The sequence below is a fragment of the Herpailurus yagouaroundi genome, unplaced genomic scaffold (genome assembly GCF_014898765.1).
Source record: "Herpailurus yagouaroundi ecotype Mexico unplaced genomic scaffold, PumYag 67623, whole genome shotgun sequence".
NCBI lineage: Eukaryota > Metazoa > Chordata > Mammalia > Carnivora > Felidae > Herpailurus > Herpailurus yagouaroundi.
The window spans coordinates 6,567,754-6,589,709 of record NW_024420424.1 but is presented as its reverse complement, the minus strand read 5'-3'; positions in this window follow the sequence as shown (position 1 = coordinate 6,589,709).

Below are 21,956 nucleotides of genomic sequence, written 5' to 3'. Positions count from 1 at the left end.
TTGGCGCATTTAATCCATTTACATTCAGTGTTATTATAGAAAGATATGGGTTTAGAGTCATTGTGATGTCTGTATGTTTTATGCTTGTAGTGATGTCTCTGGTACTTTGTCTCACAGGGTCCCCCTTAGGATCTCTTGTAGGGCTGGTTTAGTGGTGACAAATTCCTTCAGTTTTTGTTTGTTTGGGAAGACCTTTATCTCTCCTTCTATTCTAAATGACAGACTTGCTGGATAAAGGATTCTCGGCTGCATATTTTTTCTGTCTACCACACTGAAAATCTCGTGCCAATTCTTTCTGGCCTGCCAAGTTTCAAAAGAGAGATCAGTCACGAGTCTTATAGGTCTCCCTTTATATGTGAGGGCACGTTTACCCCTTGCTGCTTTCAGAATTTTCTCTTTATCCTTGTATTTTGCCAGTTTCACTATGATATGTCGTGCAGAAGATCGATTCAAGTTACGTCTGAAGGGAGTTCTCTGTGCCTCTTGGATTTCAATGCCTTTTTCCTTCCCCAGTTCAGGGAAGTTCTCAGCTATTATTTCTTCAAGTACCCCTTCAGCACCTTTCCCTCTCTCTTCCTCCTCTGGGATACCAATTATGCATATATTATTTCTTTTTAGTGTATCACTTAGTTCTCTAATTTTCCCCTCATACTCCTGGATTTGTTTATCTCTCTTTTTCTCAGCTTCCTCTTTTTCCATAACTTTATCTTCTAGTTCACCTATTCTCTTCTCTGCCTCTTCAATCCGAGCCGTGGTGGTTTCCATTTTGTTATGCATTTCGTTTAAAGCGTTTTCCAGCTCCTCGTGACTGTTCCTTAGTCCCTTGATGTCTGTAGCAAGAGATTCTCTGCTGTCAGCTATACTGTTTTCAAGCCCAGCGATTAATTTTATGACTATTATTCTAAATTCACTTTCTGTTATATTATTTAAATCCTTTTTGATCAGCTCATTAGCTGTTGTTATTTCCTGGAGATTCTTCTGAGGGGAATTCTTCCGCTTGGTCATTTTGGATAGTCCCTGGCGTGGTGAGGACCTGCAGGGCACTTCCCCTGTGCTGTGGTGTATAACTGGAGTTGGTGGGCGGAGCCGCAGTCAGACCTGATGTCTGCCCCCAGCCCACCGCTGTGTCCACAGTCAGACTGGTGTGTGCCTTCTCTTCCCCTCTCCTAGGGGCGGGATTCACTGTGGGGTGGCGTGGCCTGTCTGGGCTACTTGCACACTGCCAGGCTTGTGCTGCTGGGGATCTGGCGTCTTAGCTGGGGTGGGTAGGCAAGGTGCACAGGGGCAGGAGGGGCAGGCTTAGCTTGCTTCTCCTTAGGTGATCCACTTCAGGAGGGGCCCTGTGGCAGCAGGAGGGAGTCAGATCCGCTGCCAGAGGTTTGGCTCCGCAGAAGCGCAGAGTTGGCTGTTTGCGCGGAGCGAGCGAGCAAGTTCCCTGGCAGGAAGTGGTTCTCTTGGGATTTTGGCTCGGGGATGGGCGGGGGAGATGGCGCTGGCGAGCGCCTTTGTTCCCCACCAAACTGAGCTCTGTCGTCAGGGGGCTCAGCAGCTCTCCTTCCCTTTGTCCTCCAGCCTTCCTGCTTTCTGAGCAGAGCTGTTAACTTATGACCTCCCAGACGCTAAGTCGCGCTTGCTGTCGGAACACAGTCCGTCAGGCCCCTCCGCTTTTTGCAAGCCAGACTCGGGGGCTCTGCTTGGCCGGCGAGCCGCCCCTCCGCCGCGGCTCCCTCCCGCCAGTCCGTGGAGCGCGCACCGCCTCGCCGCCCTTCCTACCCTCTTCCGTGGGCCTCTCGTCTGCGCTTGGCTCCGGCGACTCCGTTCTGCTAATCCTCTGGCGTTTTTCTGGGGTATTTAGGCAGGTGTAGGTGGAATCTAAGTGATCAGCAGGACTCGCGGTGAGCCCAGCGTCCTCCTACGCCGCCATCTTCCCTCTCGCATTATCAACATTTATTTATTTTTGAGACAGAGAGAGACAGAGCATGAATGGGGGAGGGTCAGAGAAAGAGGGAGACACAGAAACCGAAACAGGCTCCAGGCTCTGAGCTGTCAGCACAGCGCCCGACGTGGGGCTCGAACTCACAGACCGCAAGATCATGACCTGAGCTGAAGTCAGATGCCTAACTGACTGAGCCACCCAGGCGCCCCTCATATCTTTTTTTAATGTAATTTGTTGACAAATTAGCTTACATACAGCACCTAGTGCTCATCCCAACAAGTGCCCTCCTTAATGCCTATCACCCATTTTCTCCTCTCCCCCACCCCCATCCACCCTTAGTTTGTTCTCTGTATTTAAGAGTCTCTTGTGGTTTGCCTCCCTCCCTCTCTGTAACAACTTTTTCCCCTTCCCCCCCCCCATGATCTTCTGTCCAGTTTCTCAAGATCCACATATGAGTGAAAACATATGATATCTGTTCCTCTCTGTCTGACTTATTTCACTCAGCATAATACCTTCCAGTTCCATCCACGTTGCTGCAAATGGCATGACTTCATTCTTTCTCATTGCCAAGTAGTATTCCATTGTATATATAAACCACATCTTCTTTATCCATTCATCAGGTGATGGACATTTGGACTCTTTCCGTAATTTGGCTATTTTTGATAATGCTGCTATAAGTGTCAGAGTGCATGTACTCTTTCAAACATATATTTTTGTATCCTTTGGGTACATACCTAGTAGTACAATTGCTGGATTGTAGGGTAGTTGATTTTTAACTTTTTTTGAGGAACCTCCACACTGTTTTCTAGAGTGGTGGCACCAGTTTGCATTCCTGCCAACAGCGTAAGAGGGTTCCCCTTTCTCTACATCCTCACCAACATCTGTTGTCCTCTGTGTTGTTAATTTTAGCCATTCTGACTGGTGTGAGGTGATATCTCACTGTAGATTTGATTTGTATTTCCTTGATGATGGGTGGTGTTGAGCATCTTTTCATGTGTCAGTTGGCCATCTGTATGTCTTCTTTGGAAAAATGTCTATTCATGTCTTCTGCCCATTTCTTCATTGGATTATTTGGTTTTTGGATGTTGAGTTTGATAAGTTCTTTATAGATTTTGGATACTAACCCTTTCTGCCATATGTCATTTACAAATATCTTCTCCCATTCCAAGAGTGACTTTTAGTTTTGTTGATTGTTTCCTTCACTGTGTAGAAGCTTTTTATCTTGATGAAGTCCTAATAGTTTATTTTTGCTTTTGTTTTCCTCTGCCATGTCTAGTAAGAAGTTGCTACAGCCGATGTCAAAGATATTGCTGCCTGTGTTCTTCTGTCTCACATTTAGGTCTTTCAATTAATTCAAAATTAATTTTGAATTAATTTTTGTGTATGGTGTAGGAAAATGATCTAGTTTCATTCTCTGCATGTTGCTGTCTAGTGTTTCCAACATCATTTATTGAAGAGACTGTCTTTTTTTCCATGGGCTATTATTTCTTGCTTTGTCAAGGATTACTTGACCTTATAGTTGTGGGTCCATTTCTGCGTTTTCTATTCTGTTCCATTGATCTGTGTGTCTGTTTTGTGTCATACTGTTTTGATGACTACAGCTTTGTAATATACCTTTAATTTCGGAATTGTGTTTTAAAACTCCCAAATTTTAGGGACCTGGTATTGTATGGACTCATGCTGGTCCTGTGAGGGTGTTTCTTGCTGTGCTGGAACTGGTGCAGGTTTGTCTCAGAACAGCAGTTGTAACAAAGCGCAGTCATGTGAAGTTTAAGTAAAGTGCAGCAAAGAGCCTGCTCCTCTTACTCTGCCCTCCTTCTCTAAGGGAGAACTGCAGCGCCCTCAGGGATCCTCACCAGCCATGCTCTGGACCTCTAAAACACCAGTCTTTAAGCCTTGCCGGTTGTAAAAACTTATAAAAATCATTTCCTCTTGGTTTTCCAGTCAATGTCTTTGAGGAAGTGTTTTTCTTGTGTGGTCCCTTGTGTACTCCTCTCTCTCTGTCTCTGTCTCTCTCTCTCCCTCTCATCTCTCCTCTTTCCTCCCTCCTCCCTCCTTTCGCTTCCCTCCTCTCTCCATGGGTCTCCCTCCCCTCTGCAGCACCAGCCATCCATTTTTTCCCCAAATCACATCTGCGTGGTGTGGGCTCTACCAAGATGTGGGCTTCTCTCTCCCTCTAACTTGTGCATTTTGTTCAGTCAGTCTTCAGATAGATTTCTTGGGTATTCGGAATGATTTGGTATTTATCTAGCTGTGTTCCGGGGATGAGGCAAGTCTAGGGTCCTCCTACCACTCCACCATCTTAGCTCCTGTCCTCAATTTATAATTTTTAAATATGAATTTAATTTGTTTATTACTATTTTGGATTTCTTATTTTGTCATTGCCTAATATATATATTACATATATTTTTTTTACGTATATATATCTTATATATAATTTATCTATTATAAAATTCATTGTATTGAAGTATATAATTTAGTATTTTTTAGTGTATTCACAGATTTGTGCAACCATTACCACTAATTCCAGAACATTTCATTATTCCCCAAAAGAAGCTCCATGCATATATATATATTTAAAAAAAATTTTTTTTAACATTTATTTATTTTTGAGACAGAGAGAAAGCATGAACAGGGGAGGGTCAGAGAAAGAGGGAGACACAGAATCTGAAACAGGCTCCAGGCTCTGAGCTGTCAGCACAGAGCCCGACACGGGGCTCAAATCCACGGACCGCAAGATCATGACCTGAGCCGAAGTCGGACGCTTAACCGACTGAGCCACCCAGGCATCCCAATGCATATATATTTTTGTAGTTTGTTTACATAGTGCTTTTTGCCACACAAAATTTTAAAATTTCATATAATTAAATTTAAAAATCTTTTCCTTTATGTTTTCTGCTTTTGCCTTATGCTTAGCTTTCTAAGCCTTCCCACCCCAGGTTTTGTGGTTGCTATTGTTAATTAGTATTGATTTTTATATCTTTGTAGCATTTTTGTTTTGATTTTTTTTGTTGTTTTTTATTTTGGTAGGCTTTACACCCAGAACAGAGCCCAAGGTGGGGATTGAACTCATGACCCTGAGATCAAACCCTTGAGCTGAGATCAAGAGTCAGACACTTAACCGACTGAGCCAACCAGGCACCCCTACTTTTTTTTTAAAGCAATCTCTTTGCCATTGTGGTGCTCAAACTCATGACCCCAAGATCAAGAGTTGTATTGCTCTACCGACTGAGTCAGCCAGGTGTCCACTACAAGGCTTTTTAATAATTAAAAATTATAAAGACATTTTAATGTCTAGTGGGGTAATTAGCATCATTATCCTTTTAGGGATGCTTTTTATAAAATTAATGACATACTTGAAAACCTTGGTCAAACTGCATTGTTATTTTCAGCCTCAGCAAACTTTTATTGTTTGTAGTTTACTTGTTCTTTTTTTTTTTTTTTTTTTATTTAAAAAAAATTTTTTTTTTCAACGTTTATTTATTTTTGGGACAGAGAGATACAGAGCATGAACGGGGGAGGGGCAGAGAGAGAGAGGGAGACACAGAATCGGAAACAGGCTCCAGGCTCTGAGCCATCAGCCCAGAGCCCGACGCGGGGCTCGAACTCACGGACCGCGAGATCGTGACCTGGCTGAAGTCGGACGCTTAACCGACTGCGCCACCCAGGCGCCCCATAGTTTACTTGTTCTTAATCAGTTATAGGAAATATAAAATATGTGCTTTTTCAGCTTATTCTGTATAATAGTTAAATACTGACAATTGGTTTTAGTTTTCTTAGATACTTATATTTTTTAATGTTTATTTATTTTTTAGAGAGAGACAGAGTGTGAGTAGGGGAGGGGCAGAAAGTGGGAGACACATAATCCAAAGCATGCTCCAGGCTTCGAGCTGTCAGTACAGAGCCTGACATGGATCTTGAACCTACCAACCGCGAGCTCATGACCTGAGCCAAAATCAGATGCTTAACCGACTGAGCCAGCCAGGCGCCCCAGTTTTCATAGATATTTAATGTTTTTTTTATCATTGGTTTGTAAGATGGATTTTTCCTTATGAACAAAGTGATGTCATTATAAGCAGTCTGTTATTTACCTACAGATTATATCTGGCAAACTTGAATCAAATGATGATTTTGATGGAGGGAAAAAGCCTTCCAACTACCAATCTTCTTAGAATCTAAGCGACTGCTTCACCAATACCATATCATCCCCTTGTGTGGTTGAAAAGTATCTGACACATTTTAAAGTTAAATAGTTGAATCCTATTACCCTCTATTCTCCAGGGATAAAAAATGGCTTTGTCTGAGGTAGTACAAGTTTTATCTATACTAAAAACATGTTTTTTCCTCTGTATTGTTGACATGGCAGCAGATGCTCAGCGCTGGTGGAAAGGCACCTAGGAACTTGAGAACTATTTCTCAATTTGTGAAGAACCTGTCCACACCTGTGTTCATTGCAGAATACCAGTATTTTTCAAGCATTTTTCCTACCCTACCCTTTACCTTTGGCTGGTTTTGTTTTATGCCTTTTGCAGACATTGCCCTATTAAGTTAATCCCTTTGAGGCTATTGTTAGCTCTGGACTCCAGCTCTGGATTCCTGAATTGGCTGTATAAGCATGAGTAAGTCTGAGTGTTAGCTTCCTTAATTTTAAAAGGAGGCTACTATATTTATATTGCAGGATTGTTGTGAAATTCACATATATGAAAGATTTCTCAACTATACAATGCTATAGGCATCTGAAACATCTGTACTATTATCATAAGGACAGCTCTTTTGTAGAGACGCGATGATTAGTCCATGAGTCAGAACAATGGCCAGGAAAATACCCATTTCTTAATTTGAATGTTCTGTTCTTTATTTGACCTTATTAATATGTCTTAAGTATTAACTCCTAATTTTTTGGGACCGGTCAAATGAAAAGAACAATTATGTTTTGAAGCATGCTTGTCTACTCCAGCAATTTCATCTAGAATATTCATCCTCTATTTATATAATGACAGTTGTCATTATTATTAAAGAGATTAGGCACTCAGTATTTTGAAAACAGGTTAAAGAATAAGATGGCTCAGTTGGGTGGCTCAGTTGGTTAAGTGTCTGATTTTGGTTCAGGTCATGATTTTGCAGTTCATTGGTTCGAGCCCTGCATCAGCATCAGGCTCTGTGCTGATAGCTCGGAGCCTGGATCCTGCTTCAGATTCTGTGTCTCCCTCACTCTCTGCCCCTCTCCCACTCACGCTCTCTCTCTCTCTCAAAAATAAACAAACATTAAGAAAATAAAGAATAAGATCAGTTTTCATTTTAAAGGCTTAATCAATTTATAAGAAAGAGATGCATTATATAAAATAATAGAGAAGTTAATGTTTTCCCTTTTTGTTTGCAATTTAGAGGTTGTAATGATTTTATTTTGCGGGGTTTTTTTACTTAAAAATTTTTTTTGTGTTACTGGTTTTTTTTTTTTTTTGAGAGCTAAAGAGAGACAGAGACAAAGAGATAGAGGGAGACACAGAATCTGAAGCAGGCTCCAGGCTCTGAGCCGTCAGCACAGAGTCGTCACGGTCCTGAACTCACAAACCATGAGATCATGACCTTAGCTGAAGTTTACATTTAACTGACTGAGCCACCCAGGCACTCCTGTTTTTTTTTTTATTTATTTAAAAAATTTTTAATGTTTGTATTTATTTTTGAGAGAGAGACAGAGATAGAGCATGAGCCAGAGAGGGGCAGAGAGACAGAGGGAGACACAGAATCCGAAGCAAGCTCCAGGCTCCGAGCTGTCAGCATAGAGCCTGATGAGGGGCTTAAACTCAAGAACCACAAGGTCATGACCTGAGCTGAAGCCGGACACTTAAAACCGACTGAGCCATCCAGGCACCCCTATTTTTTTTTAAGTAAGCTCTAGGCTTAACATGGGGCTTGAACTCATGACCCCAAAATGAAGAGTCGCATGCTTTACTGACTAAGCAAGCCAGCTAGGCACCCCTAGACGTGGTAGTAATTTTAAATAAAAGCAATTGGGTAGGAAACAATTAAATTGATTTGGTAATATTATATAGATTCCATGAAGGCAACTCATTTAATATTGTTTGCATAGGTAGAAATCATCAATTTATTTTTTTTTTGGTAAATGTTTATTTTTGAGAGAAAGAAAATGAGAACATGAGCAGGGGAGGGGGCAGAGAGGGGAGAGGAAAAAGGATGAGAAGCAGGCTTTGCACCCACAGCAGTGAGCTCGACATGGGGCACGAACTGCAACATCATGACTTGAGCTGAAGTTGGACACTCAACCAACTGAGCCACCCAGGCACCCCCATCAGTTTGTTTAACAACACAGCCCTGGTATAATAGGGGGGTTTTGGCTATTTATATGTTTGAGTTTATCATTGGTCTCACTTATTGAAATATTTCTGTTTTAGTAACACTTCTACACATTCCCTATATTTTTATTCTTTATTTCCCCTTAAAATGAGCTGACTTTTAACTTTTTTAAAAAAGTTTTTTTTATTAAAAAATTTTTTTTACATTTATTTATTTTTGAGAGACAGAGAGAAACAGAACACAAGTTGGGGAGGGGCAGAGAGAGAAGGAGACACAGAATCCAAAGCAGGCTCCAGGCTCTGAGCTGTCAGCACAGAGCCCGATGCAGGGCTCGAACCCACAAACTGCGAGATCATGACCTGAGCTGAAGTCGGACGCTCAACCGACTGAGCCAGCCAGGTGCCCCGAACTTTTTTTTTTATTTTTAAAAAAATTTTTATTTAAATCCAAGTTAGTTAATATATAGTGTAATAATGGTTTCAGGAGTAGAATTTAGTGACTCATCACTTAGATATATAACACCCAGTGCACATACCAACAAGTGCCCTCCTTAATGCCCATCACCCATTTAGCCCATCCCCCCACCCAGTACCCCTCCAGCAACCCTCGATTTGTTCTCTGTATTTAAGAGTCTCTTATGGATTGTCTCCCTCTCTGTTTTTATCTTATTTTTCCTTCTCTTACCCTATGTTGATCTGTTGTGTCTCTTAAATTACACATATGAGTGAAATCATGTAATAGTTATCTTTCTCCGACTTATTTAGCATAATGGATTCTAGTTTCATTTACATTGCAAATGGCAAGATTTCATTCTTTTTGATCACTGAGTAATAGTCTTGTGTGTGTGTGTGTGTGTGTGTGTGTGTGTGTGTGTGTGTGTGTACACCACATCTTCTTTACCCATTTGTCAGTTGATAGACATTTGGGCTCTTTCCATAATTTGGCTATTGTTCATAGTGCTGCTGTAAGCATTGATGTGCATGTGCTCTTTGAATCAGCATTTTTGTATCCTTTGGATAAATACCTTGTAGTGCAATTGCTGGATTGTAGGGTAGCCCTCTTTTTAATTTTTTAGGAACCTCCGCACTGTTTTCCAGAGTGCTGTACCAGTTTGCATTCCCACCGTCAGTGCAAAAGTGTTCCCCTTACTCTGCATCCTTGCCAACATCTGTCTTCAGATCGATTTCTTGGGTATTAAGAGTGATTTGGTATTTATCTAGCTGTGTTTCAGGGATGAGACAAGTCTAGGTTCCTTCTACCACATATAAAAAGCCAAAATCCCCCTGTATTCCTGCGTTGTTAATTTTAGCCATTCTGACAGGTGTGAGGTGGTATCTTATTGTGGTTTTGATTTATATTTCCCTGATGATGAGTGATATTGAGCATCTTTTCATGTATCTGTTAGCCATCTGTGTCTTCTTTGGAAAAATATCTATTCATGTCTTCTGCCCATTTCTTCACTGGATTATTTGGTTTTTGTGTGTTGAATTTGAGGAATTCTTTATAGAATTTGGATACTAACCCTTTATCTGATCTGCCATTTGCAAATATCTTCTCCCTTTCTGTTGGTTGCCTTTTAGTTTTGTTGATTGTTTCCTTCACTGTGCAGAAGAAGCTTTGTATCTTGATGAGGTCCCAATAGTTCATTTTTGTTTTTGTTTCCCTTGCCTCTGGAGACATGTCAAGTAAGAAGTTGGCTTCAGTGGAGTTCAAAGAGGTTATTGCCTGTTTTCTCCTCTAGGATTTTGATGGTTTCCTGTCTCACATTTTGGTCTTTCATCCATTTTGAATTTATTTTTGTGTATGGTATAAGAAAGTGGTTATTCCTCTGCATGTTGCCGTCCAGTTTTTCCAGCACCATTTGCTGAAGAGATGGTCTTTTTTCTACTGGATATTCTTTCCTGCTTTGTCAAAGATTAGTTGGCCATGCATTTGTGGGTCTATTTCTGGGTTCTCTATTCCATTGATCTATGTGTCTGTTTTTATGCTAGTACCATACTGTCTTGATGATTACAGCTTTGAGGTATAGCTTGAAGTCCGGAATTGTGATGCCTCCAGCTTTGGTTTTATTTTTCAACATTACTTTGGCTATTCAGGGTCGTTTCTGGTTCCACACAAATTTTTGAATTGTTTATTCTCACTCTGTGAAGAATGCTGGTGTTATTTTAATAGGGATTGCATTGAATGGATAGGGATTGCATTGAATAGAGATTGCTTTGGGTAGTATTGACATTTTAACTACATTTATTCTTCCAATCCATGAGCATTGAATGTTTTACCATTTCTTTGTGTTGTCTTCAATTTCTTTCATAAGCTTTCTATAGTTTTCAGTGTACAGATATTTTACCTCTTTGGTTAGGTTTATTCTTAGGTATCTTATAGTTTTTGGTGCAATTATAAATGGGATCGATTCCTTAATTTCTCTTTCTGCTGTTTCATTTTTGGTGTATAGAAATGTAACTGATTTTGTACATTGATTTTATATCCTGTGACATTGCTGAATCCAGGTGTCAGTTCTAGCAGTGTTTTGGTGGAGTCTTTCAGGTTTTGTGTGTACATCATGTCCTCTGTGAAGAGTGAAACTTTGACTTCTTCCTTGCCAGTTTGTATGCCTTTTATTTTTGTTGTCTGATTGCTGAGGCTAGGATTTCCAACACTATGTTGAAAAACAGAGGTGAGAGTGGACATCCCTGTTGTGTTCCTGACCTTAGGGGGAAAGTTCTCAGTTTTTCCACATTAAGGATGATATTCACTATCAGTCTTTTGTGTATGGCCTTTTGATGTTGAGATTAAGATGTGTTCCTTCCATCTGTACTTTCTTGTGAGTTTTTATCAAGAAAGGATGCTGTATTTTGTCAAACGCTTTTTTCTGCATCTATTGAGAGGGTGATGTGGTTCTTATCCTTTTTTTTTATTAATGTGATATATCATGATGATTGATTTGCAGATATTGAACCATCCCTGCATCCCAGGAGTAAATCCCACTAGGTTGTGGTGAATAATTCTTGTAATACATAGTTGGATTTGGTTTGCTAGTATCTTGTCGAGAATTTTTGCATCCAGGTTCATCAGGGAAATTGGTCTATAGTTCTCCTTTTTAGTGGGGTCTTTTCTGGTTTTGGAATCAAGGTAATGCTGGATTCATAGAATGAATCGGAAGTTTTCCTTTCGTATTTTTTGGAACAGCTTCAAAAGAATAGGTATTAACTCTTCTTTAAATGTTTGGTAGAATTCCCCTGGAAAGCCATCCAGCCCTGGACACTTCTTTGTTGGGAGCTTTTTGATTACTGATTGCATTTCTTTACTGGTTGTGGGTCTGTTCAATTTTTCTATTTCTTCCTGTTTCAGTTTTGGTAGGTCTGTTCAATTTTTCTGTTTCTTCCTGTTTCAGTTTTGGTAGTTTATATGTTTCTAGGAATTTGTACATTTCTTCCAAATTGCCCAATTTTTTGGCATATAATTACTCATAATATTCTCTTATAATTTTATTTCTGTGGTGTTGGTTGTGATCTGCCCTCTTTCATTTGTGGTTTTATTTATTTGGGTCTTTTCCTTTTTCCGTTTTGATTTTTTGATAAATCTGGTTAGGGCTTTATCAATTTTGGTTTCATTGATCTGTTTTTTTTTAAATTTCAATATCATTGATACCTGCTCTAATCTTTATTATTTCCCTTCTTCTGCTGGTTTTGGGCTTTATTTGCTGTTCTTTTCCTATGAGCTGACTTTTTAAAAATCTTTTTTTCCCTCAGCTTTATTGAGGTATAATTGAGAAATAAAACTTGTCTATATTTAAGGTGTATAACATGATGTTTTGATATACATATCCATTGTGAAGTGTGGTCAAGGTAATTAACCTGCAGTCAGTAATTGACCTGCAGTCAAGGTAATTAACATATCCATCACTCCTCATAGTTACCCGTTTTTTTTTTTTTTTAATTTTTTTTTTCAACGTTTATTTATTTTTGGGACAGAGAGAGACAGAGCATGAACGGGGGAGGGGCAGAGAGAGAGGGAGACACAGAATCGGAAACAGGCTCCAGGTTCTGAGCCATCAGCCCAGAGCCCGACGCGGGGCTCGAACTCACGGACCGCGAGATCATGACCTGGCTGAAGTCGGACGCTCAACCGACTGCGCCACCCAGGCGCCCCACCCTTTTTTTAAAATTTATTTCTTGAGGGGCACCTGGGTGACTCAGTCGGTTAAGTCTTTGACTCATGCTGTCTCTGTCTCTCTCAAAATAAATAAATAAACTTAAAAAAATGAAATCTTATTAAAAAATAAGATTTATTTTTTGAGAGAGTGAGTGAGCAGGGGAGGGGCAGAGAGAGAGAGGGAGAGAGAGAGAATCCCAAGGAGGCTCCAAGCAGGCTCCACACTGTCAGTGCAGAGCCTGATGTGGGGCTTGAACTCCTGAACTGTGAGAGTGTGACCTGAGCTGAAATCAAGAGTCGGACGCCTGAGTTAGCCACCCAGGCGTCCCTGTTTTTTTTTTTTTCTTTTTTTAATTACCTTTTTTGTTTTTGAGAACAATTAAAATCTCTTTTAGCAAATTTGAAGTATACAATATTATTAGCTATAGTCACCATGCTATAAATTAAATCTCTAGATATTCATTCTATGTAACTGAAACTTCGTACCCTATTTTTTATGTTTTTATTTAAATTCCAGTTAACATACAGTGTAATATTAGTTTCAGGTGTACAATTTAGTGATTCAACACTTCCATACAACACTTAGTGCTCATCACAAAAAGTACATTCTTTAATCCCCATCACCTATTTAACCCATCCCCCTACCCACCTCCCCTCTGGTAACCATCAGTTTGTTCTCTATAGATAAGAGTCCTTTTCTTGTTTGTTTGTTTGTTTTTTACCCTATGATTTGTTTTGTTTCTTAAATTCCACATATGACTGAAATTATATGGTATTTGTCTTTCTCTTCCTGATTTCACTTTGGCATAATACTCTCTAGCTCCATGCATATCATTGCAAATCGCAAGATTCATTCTTTTATATGGCTGAATAATATTCCATTATAAGATTTTATATATATATGAATAAATTTATGTATTAGAATAAATATATCTACCACTTCTGTTTTTCCTTTTATTTATATTTTTAATTTTTTTAATATGAAATTTATTGTCAAATTGGTTTCCATACAATACCCAGTGCTCATCCCAACAGGTGCCCTCCTCAATACCCATCACCCACCCTCCCCTCCTTCCGACCCCGCCATCAACCCTCAGTTTGTTCTCAGTTTTTAAGAGTATCTTATATTTTGGCTTCCTCCCTCTCTAACCTTTTTTTTTTTTCCTTCCCCTTCCCCATGGTCTTCTGTTCAGGTTCCCAGGATCCACATAAGAGTGAAAACATATGGTATCTGTCTTTCTCTGTATGACTTACTTCACTTAGCATAACACTCTCCAGTTCCATTCACGTTGCTACAAAGGGCCATATTTCATTCTTTCTCATTGCCATGTAGTATTGCATTGTGTATATAAACCACAGTTTCTTTATGCATTCGTCAGTTGATGAACATTTAGGCTCTTTCCATAACTTAGCTATTGTTGAAAGTGCTGCAGTAAACATTGGGGTACAAGTGCCCCTATGCATCATCATTCCTGTATCCCTTGGGTAAATTCCTAGCAGTGCTATTGCTGGGTCATAGGGTAGATCTATTTTTAATTTTTTGAGGAACCTCCACACTGATTTCCAGAGTGGCTGCACCAGTTTGCATTAGCATCAACAGTGCAAGAGGGTTCCCGTTTCTCCACATCCTCGCCAGCATCTATAGTCTCCTGATTTGTTCATTTTAGCCACTCTGACTGGCGTGAAGTGGTATCTGAGTGTGGTTTTGATTTGTATTTCCCTGATGAGGAGCGACGTTGAGTATCTTTTCATGTGCGTGTTGGCCATCTGGATGTCTTCTTTAGAGAACTGTCTATTCGTATTTTTGAGAGGGGCAGAGACAGAATTTGAGTGGGTTAGGGGCAGAGAGAGAGGGAGACACAGAAGCAGAAGCAGGCTCCAGGCTCTGAGCTGTCAGCACAGAGCCCAACGTGGGGCTCGAACTCACAAGCTGTGAGATCATGACCTGAGCCCAAGTTGGATGCTCAACCGACTGAGCCACCCAGGCGCCCCTTTTTATTTATATTTTTAAACTTAAATTCAAGTTAGTTAATGTAATGTAGTGTTTTCAGTATGCCGCATCTCGTTTATCCATTCATCAGTTGGTGGACATTTGGACACTTTGTGTATTTGTCTATCATTGATAATGTTGTACACATTGGGATGCATGTATCCCTTCAAATTAGTATTTTTGTGTTCTCTGAGTTGATAACTAGTAGTGCAATTTGGATCATAGAGTAGTTCTAATCTTAACTTTTTGAGGAACCTCTGTACTGTTTTCCAGAGTGGTTGTACCAGTTTGCATTCCCACCAACAGCGTGAGAGCGTTTTCCTTTCTCTACATCCTTACCAGTACCTGTTGTTTCTTGTGCTATTTTAGCCATTCTGACTGGTGTGAGGTGATATCTTATAATTTTGATTTGTATTTCCCTGATTATGAGTGAGAAACTTTATATCCTTTGACCAATATTTCTTTATTTCTCTACCCCCCAGCCCCTGGTAATCACCATTCTAGTCTCTTTTTCTGAGTTTGACTTTTTTAGATTCCACATATAAGTGAGATCATGTAGTTTTTGTCTTTCTGTGTCTGGCTTATTTCGCTTAGTATAATGTCTTCCAGGTTCATTCATTTATTTTCCTTTAAAATTAAAAAAAATAATGTTTATTTATTTTTAAGAGAGAAAAAGAGAGCACAAGCAAGTGAGGGTCAGAGAGAGAGGGAGACACAGAATCCGAAGCAGGCTCCAGGCTCCAAGCTGTTAGCACAGAGTCCGAAGTGGGGCTCAAACTCATGAACCGTGAGATCATGACCTGAGCTGAAGTTGGACGCTTAAGTGACTGAGCCATCCAGGCACGCCTTAAGAATTCTTACAATGAGGGGCACCTGAGTGGCTCAATCAGTTGCACATCTGACTTCTGCTCAGGTCATGACCTCGTGGTTCCTGAGCTGGAGCCCCACATTGGGCTTGGTGCTGTCAGTGCAGACCCTGCTTTGGATCCTCTGTCCCCTTCCCTCTCTGCCCCTGCTCTCACTCTCTATCTCAAAAATAAATAAACATAAAAATTCTTATAATGAAATAATTTAGGCCAACAAAGAGTATAGGGATCCTGTAACATAATTGTATATCCACTACAAGGCCTAAGTATGTATGTATGTATGTATGTATGTATGTATGTATGTATGTGTTTATTTTTATTTAAAAAATTTCCACTTATACCTTTTTTTAAAAATATAATTTATTGTCATATTGGCTTACATACAACACCCAGTGCTCATCCCAGCAAATGCCCTCCTCCGTGCCCATCACCCATTTTCCCCTCTGCCCCACCCTCCCATCCACCCTCAGTTTGTTCTCTGTATTTAAGAGTCTCTTGTGGTTTATCTCCCTCCTTCTCTGTTTGTAACTATTTTCTCCCCTTCCCTTCCCCCATGGCCTTCTGTTAAGTTTCTCAAGATCCACATATGAGTGAAAACATATGATATCTGTCCTCTGACTGACTTATTTCACTCAGTATAATACCTTCCAGTTCCATCCATTTTGCTGCAAATGGCATGACTTCATTCTTCCTCATTGCCAAGTAGTATTCCATTGTATATATAAACTACATCCTCTTTATTCATCAAGTGATGGACATTTAGGCTCTTTCCATGATTTAGGTATTGTTGAAGGTGCTGCTATAAACATTGGGGTACTTGTGCCTCTATGCATTAGCACTCCTATATCCCTTGGATAAATTCCTAGCAGTGTTATTGCTGGGTCATAGGGTATATCCCTTGGATAAATTCCTAGTTGTGCTATTGCTGGGTCATAGGGTAGTTCTTTTTTAAATTTTTTGAGGAACCTCCACACTGTTTTCCAGAGTGTACATAGCCTAAGAATTTAAGCATTACATCTATAGTTGAAGTTCCCCTTTGTGTTCCAGTTGCCTCCCTTCCTCCCTCCCCAGAGTCCTGAATTTGGTATTTATCCCTCCTTTGCACATTTTTATATTTTGACTAACACTGCTACATGTGTACATATACAGAAACAATATATGGTATTGTTTTATGTTTTATGTTTCTAGACTTTTGTATCCACGTGAAACTTTTTTTATTTCCTCAACTATGTTGATTAGATTTATCCATGCGGTTGCTTATATTTCTAGTTTCTCAACCTCTGTACTATTGACATTTGGGGCCAGGTAATTGTTGTGAGTGGATTTCTTGTTCATTAAGGGTGGTTAATAGTATCCTTGACCTCTACCCACTAGATGCTAGTAGCATCTCCCCCTATCTCCCAGTTGTGATAACTAAAAAATCTCCAGACTTTGCCAGATGTCCTTTTGGTGGTAAATTCTCCCCTCCCAGTGAGAACCATTATTTTAGTTCATTCATTTTAAGTACCATACCTTTCTCCACTATAATATATGCTACTGCCTATTTTTATATTTTCTGTTTGACAGACATTTAGATTATTTCACTGTTGCAATGAGCATTCTTGTTCATGTTTCCTCTGCACATGGGTGAAACTTCTGTAGGGTGATATGCCCAGGAGTGAAAATGTTAAGTTCTAGTATATACATATCTTCAGCTCTACCAGATATTGCCGGAGAGTTTCCATAATGGTTGTGCTAATTTATGCTCTTACCAGCTGAATAAGAAAGATTCTGTTGCTCCACATCCTCACTGACACTTGGTATTGCCAGATTTTGAAATTTTTATCTACATGGTGGGTGTAGATTATATTAATCATGGTTTTAATTTGCATTTACTTGATTATAATTTATTAATCCAGAAACTTTTCCAAAATTATGAGGACTAACTATTTTAGAAGTATTTAAAAATTTTTTAGCTTCTGTGATCAGCTTTAAGATGTGGTTTTGAGCAGACTTCATATATATGTGTCATATTTGTACTCAACTTATGAAATTTGTGTTTCTAAACCAGAGATGATGATCTAGTCATAATCCTGTTCTTCCTTTTAGAAAATGTTATTACTGTGTGGTAATTACCAGGTGTGTTTAGGGAGTGGCTGAAAATACTTTTTAATAACCAGAAGTTATTTCCCTCATTGTTGTTGGATGCTGTTCTCAGAATCACTTCATTCCTAATAACTGCATGCCACATTTGTTCTTTGATATTGTGATCTCCCAGAAGCCTACATTTTTTTTTTCAACGTTTATTTATTTTTGGGACAGAGAGAGACAGAGCATGAACGGGCGAGGGGCAGAGAGAGAGGGAGACACAGAATCGGAAACAGGCTCCAGGCTCCGAGCCATCAGCCCAGAGCCCGACGCGGGGCTCGAACTCACGGACCGCGAGATGGTGACCTGGCTGAAGTCGGACGCTTAACCGACTGCGCCACCCAGGTGCCCCCCAGGAGCCTACATTTTTTAAAATGTTTATTTATTTTTGACAGAGAGAGACAGAGCATGAGCGGGGGAGGGGCAGAGAGAGAGGGAGACACAGAATCTGAAGCAGGCTCCAGGCTCTGAGCTGTCAGCACAGAGCCCGATGCGGGGCTCGAACCCACAAACTGCGAGATCATGACCTGAGCTGAAGTCAGATGCTCAACTGACTGAGCCACCCAGGCGCCCCTATTTTTTTCTATACCATATGAAATTGTTTATGCTCTTACTCTGTTTTCTGAGTCATTTTGCTAAATGCAATGGGAGGATACAAAAAGTTTTCCTTACTTTGTACGTATCATTGAGATTTAAAATTCAAAAGATAGACATAGCATATATTACAAAATCAATTGGAGTTATGTATATAGGAGTAGTATGAGGTAGATAGAATTCTTCTGAGCTTTTGCATGTAAAGGCCCATTAAAGTAAAGTTTTCAAAAAAAAAATAGAGGTGAATTATGAAGGTAGGAAGAAATATATATTATTCATGAATGATTTAACATGCTTAAATCAGGATTTAACCAGAAATGTGATTGTATTAATGTAATTTTCACTCGTGCTCAGAAATTCTTTGTTCCCCAATACATACTTTCAGGTGAATTATCCAGTTATTTTAAAAGTGCCTTTCTGCTTTGTCTCTCTCAGTTCCTCAGTAAGCCTGAGAGATGCTCTAGTACTTTGGTCTGGGACATACCCCATGATAAAACTGTGTTTAAGTTTTACATTTCTTTAAAAAATTTTTTTTTCAACGTTTTTTATTTATTTTTGGGACAGAGAGAGACAGAGCATGAACGGGGGAGGGGCAGAGAGAGAGGGAGACACAGAATCGGAAACAGGCTCCAGGCTCCGAGCCATCAGCCCAGAGCCTGACGCGGGGCTCGAACTCACGGACCGCGAGATGGTGACCTGGCTGAAGTCGGACGCCCAACCGACTGTGCCACCCAGGCGCCCCTAAGTTTTACATTTCTAACTAACCAAGTAAACAAGCCATCATCTGCTGAATGCATTTTTTTCTAAAAGTTGTTTTTTTTTTTTTTTTTTTTTTTTAGCAATTTGAACTTAACATTTTCCCATAAAACAATTTAGTCGGTTTTGGTAATGGACCCAGATCAGCCCTCAAAAGCCCCATTTGACCCATAACCTTATCTGAGTTACATAATACTAAGTCTGAGTGTTCTGTCCTGGAGCAGGCAGACATGTGCTACAAGAGGAAAGAGAAAGGGTCTCCTTTTTTTTTTTTTAAACAAAAATTTAAGTTTATTTATTTATTTTGGGAGAGAGAGAGCAAGAGAGAGAGAGAGCGAGAGAGCACAAGAGCGAGCATGAGTGGGGTAGGAGCAGAGAAAGAATTCCAAGCAGGCTCTGTGCTGCCAGCACAGAGCCCAACATGGGGCTCAAACCCACAAACTTTGAGATCATGACCTGAGCCAGGATCAAGAGTTAGACACTTAACCGGCTCAGTCACCCAGGTGCCCCAAAAGAGTCTCCTTTTTAAGGCAGAGGACTGACCATAACCAATATTTTGATAGGGTCTGTTTGTTTTAGACATTATTCTACTTCCCTTTTTATACCCATTACTGCTATGGAGAGTGACCCTCTTCCTAGCCCCTAATGTCTTTATGTTGTTCTTAAATACCCCACTTTGGACTTTTCCCTTGGGACCGTGAGTTCCCTTCATCCAAGTATCATTTGTTCACAAGTACCTGCCTTTCCTGTCCCATCTGGGCTTTGTAGGTATTAGGAGGTATAATTTTAGCTATGAGTCCCTTAAACTATCAAAGAGGAATTTGTACTTTGAAAAGAGAATATAGTGTCTCTTTTTTTTTAATGTTTGTTTAATTTTGAGAGAGAGCAAGCAAGGTAAGTGCAGAGAGGGGGGGGGACAGAGAATCTGAAGCAGGTTCCATGCTGACAGAAAAGAACCCAGTGCGGGGGTTCAAACTAATGAACCATGAAATCATGACCTGAGTGGTAGTTGGATGCTCAACCTCACACACTCAACTGACAGCCACCCAGGCGCCCCTGAGGAGATACTATCTCTTAAGACAACTGACCTGGATTCTTGAACAAGTCACTTCATGAGGGAAAAGAGATAGGACAGGGGCTGTTGTAGATTAAATGAGACTAAAAAGAAACAACCAAATTCAGTGTGTGAACTTTGTCTGGATCCTGATTTGGGAAAAATAAAAGCTGTGAAAGATGTTTTTGGGACATTTGGGGAAATTCAGATAGAGAATTTGTATTAGATGATGTACAATCATTAATTTTCTTAGTTTTGGTAATAATGTTGTGGTTATTCAGGAGTCCTTATTTTTTGGAAATGCACGTTAGAGTATTAGGATTTTTAAAACTTATATTCAAATAGTTCAGAACAAAATAGGGCTAATATAACAAAATGTTAACAAATGTTGAATTCATGCAGAGGATATACAGATAGATGTTCATTGTACCATTACAGCTTATACATGTGGTTGAAATTTTTCATAACAAAACTTTGGGGAAAAAGGAAATAGATGTATTGATGTAATTTCTAAATCTCAAATATTTATAATAGTAAATTCAGGCAGTATGGAGAATTTTTTTTTTTTTTTGAGCTGGATTAGCTAGTTCTAACTCCTCTAAACTAATTCAGGTCTACTATTACTTCTCTTATTTCGCTTATCATTCATTCAGAGATTCAGATTTTATCCTACTGACAGCAGCTGTTGTGGCTGGAGGAAGGATGATAGAGTTTCATAAGGCAGTGACAACTTATTTTTACAGTAGATTGTAAATCATAGATAATCAGAATGTGAAAATCTTTGGCAATGTGCTTCATTAGAGATCATGAATTTTTAACCTGGAATAAATGCTGCTTCAGGTCATTAAAAACAAAACTTATGGGAATGCAAGCTGGTGTAGCCACTCTTGAAAACAGTATGGAGTTTCCTCAAAAAACTAAAAATAGAACCACCCTATGTCTCAGCAATTGCACTACTAGGTATTTATTGAAGGGATACAGGTGTGCTGTTTTGAAGGGACACATGCACCCCCATGTTTATAGCAGCACTATCAACAATAGCCAAAGTATGGAAAGCGCCCAAATGTCCATCGATGGATGAATGGATAAAGAAGATGTGGTATATATACACAATGGAGTATTACTTAGCAGTCAAAAAGAATGAAATCTTGCCATTTGCAACTATGTGGATGGAACTGGAGGATATTATGCTAAACAAAATTAGAGAAAGACAAAGATCATATGACTTCACACATATGAGGACTTTAAGATACAAAACAGATGAACATAAGGGAAGGGAAACAAAAATAATATAAAAACAGGGAGGAGGAGAAAACATAAGAGACTCATAAATATGGAGAACAAACAGAGGATTACTGGAGGGGGTGCGGTATGGGGGGGGTGGGCTAAATGGATAAGGGGCACTGAGGAATCTACTCCTGAAATCATTGTTGCACTATATGCTAACTAATTTGGATGTAAATTAAAAAAAAAAATAAATAAACCTCCAAAATTAGACAAAATGTATTCTCTTATATTGAATAAGTATTGTAAGTCTATGTAAAAATAGGTAATAATTTTAATACTAGTTTCATAAGAATTAGTGGGCACAACTGAATTGTTAACTGTCGTATTTGTAATAGCTTTAGCTGTAACTTTAAAAGTAAATAACTTGGGAGTGCCTGGCTGACTCCATTGGTAGGGCATGCAACTCTTGATCTCAGGGTCATGAATTTGAGTCCCACGTGGGATGTAAAGATTACAAAAACAAAGAAATTAATTAAAGTTAATAACACCAGGCTTCCAGTTATGGAATGAATAAGTCATGGGATAAAAGATACAGTATAGGGAATACAGTCAATGGTATTGTAATAGTGTTGTATGGTGACAGATGGTAGCTACACTTGTGGTGAGCATAGCATAACATATGGACCTGTCAAATCACTGTGTTGTATACCTGAAACTAATGTAACATTGTGTGTCAACTATATCTCAATAAACATAAATATAAAAAATAAAGTAAAAGAGTAAATAACACAAATAAACTAATGATTATGAACCTATTTGAGGTAAAGTCACAGTATAAATTACAATTTTTCCATAATGAATGATAGTTGAATGAAATTAAGACAGAATGGTGATATCTTTCTATAATAACACTGAATGTAAATGGATTAAATGCGCCAA